The following is a 2,046-nucleotide window of genomic DNA, read 5'->3' on the forward strand; positions in this document are numbered from 1 at the left end:
TTCATGATGTTTGATGCCACTTTGATTCAATTCAGTAGATATTTGTTGACTCTCTGTGTGTCTTTCCCGCTGGAAAGAATAGAGTCACAGGCTGGGCAGAGAAGGAATATGGGCATATGGGCATGTAGGTCAGGGACAGCTTCCCATCAACAGGGGAGTGGGTTTCATTTATTAGGCGGCGAGGTACATCAGAGACTTAGTAAGGGCTCAAAGTGGGTGTGGAAAGCCATGCCCTCTTGTATAATTAGAGACTAGAACTTGGTGTCTGTGGACAGACAATCACCTAGAGGTTAGGTGCCTCTGTTAGGCTGCCACCTCAGTACTGGGCTGGCCCTAAGGCTCCACGTATAGGGGTCCAAGTGCTGTGGAGGTCACAAAGATGAACAAGAAATGGTAAGCCACATGAAATTATCATTTAGCAGGGGAAGTAAGTCAAATGGACATGTAGCTATGTAATTATAATATTATTCCACTATGCTGTGATTATAGAGGAGGGAGAAATTGCTTCCTACTGGAAGAGTTGCAGGAGGCTCCATGAAGCAGGAGACAATTTGATATGCTACTTGACCCCCAAACTGCCTCTGCCTTTATCTTCCCATCTGTCTACTTGCCACTCAGTTGGTCAAGCCAAAAATCTAGAGGAGTCATTACTGGTACTTCTCTTTTTTCCTATCCCTGACATGCTATCAGTTACCAGTTTCCTTAGCATCTGTCTCCAGTATAGAGCTTGATTCTGTCCATCTCACTCTTTACTTACTGCCACTGTTGAGGCCCTGGACACAACTACATGTTGCTGAGACTGTCAAAAGAACTTTCTAGGTGGTTTAAAAATTCTACTCATCATCTTATCTCATCAACAATTTTTACGGAAGCTGGAGTAATCTCCCTAAAATGTAATTCAAGATCCTGCCACCCTTCTGCTCAAAAAATCTTTGTGGCTTATTGTATTAGCAAAGCAACTTTAGGTACTTTTCACCCCAGTTTGTTTGTATTTCATTGATACCAATGCTTAGGCCTCTACTGCATACTCCCACAGTGGGGACAGCCTCTCCTACTGCTGCTGCTTGGTCTTCAGGTTCTCTTTGCACTTGTTCAGCTGGCAATACCTGGCATATGTCTCCTTGGGCTGCAGAGCCAGGGACTTATTATTTATTACCCTTGTATAATTTCCTGAGATTCCCTTTCTGAGTCTGGTTAATGACAGATTATGGGCAATGAATTTGCAAACAACTTGGAGATTTGGCAAGTTGCCTGCCCTGTTACTTTGGTGACACACAGCTGGGACAGCTCCACCTTCAGGATTTCTAGCTGTTTCAGCGCGTCCCCTGCCCCTTCTTGCTGTGAAGGTCTTGAGCTTTAATCTTGGCCATGGCTGCAAAAGCTGTTGCCACCTGTTCCTTGGGAAAGAGGAACAACTATAGATATTTCAAACAAGGAATGTTAATACAAGATTTTGTTGCATAGATACAAATAGAGGATAGGAGGCAACTAGAGCAGGAAACCACTTCCACCTCAAGGTTGGAGGGACTCAAGCCCCAGAAGTCAGAAGCTGCTAAGCCATGATGGGCTGTGCCTGGTGGGAGCTGCAACCTGAGAGGAGGGACTGTCTGGTGGGAAGCTACAAGAACAAAGGAGATGCTACCATTGTCATAAAGTGCTACCTAGAACCAAGAAGGGAGCAATATTCTGGCCTCTCTTCTTTCTGTCTTCTAGTCTTCCATTGTCAAGGGAGCCTGGGAAATGCTGAATGGTAGAAACAGATTGACAGCAAGGAGGCAAAGACTGGCATACTCTCAGCTCTCTGACATTGCCTCATATGATCTGCTTCTGGCCACCTGTTCACTCTTGCCTTGTATCAACCTGCCTTCCTCCTAGTAGGCCTGCTTTGTCAGTTTCCTTTCTGATCCTGGAGTACCTCAGGCTCTTCCTTCCCCACTTCTTTGGACAATGCTCTCTCTTTCTGGAATAGCCATACCTTGGCTGCTTTCATGGCTGTGTCCTTCTTGCATCCTTAATTCTTAGCTCACTTCTCAGGAGGCCTTCCCT

The 2,046-nt window shown here is 45.5% G+C and overlaps 1 pseudogene; it reads right to left on the minus strand.

The window, feature by feature from the left end:
* Nucleotides 1-1,009: 1,009 nt before the first annotated feature.
* Nucleotides 1,010-1,370, minus strand: LOC119872665 (annotated as a pseudogene).
* Nucleotides 1,371-2,046: the final 676 nt, after the last annotated feature.

The sequence above is a fragment of the Canis lupus genome, chromosome 7 (genome assembly GCF_011100685.1).
Source record: "Canis lupus familiaris isolate Mischka breed German Shepherd chromosome 7, alternate assembly UU_Cfam_GSD_1.0, whole genome shotgun sequence".
Lineage (NCBI taxonomy): Eukaryota > Metazoa > Chordata > Mammalia > Carnivora > Canidae > Canis > Canis lupus.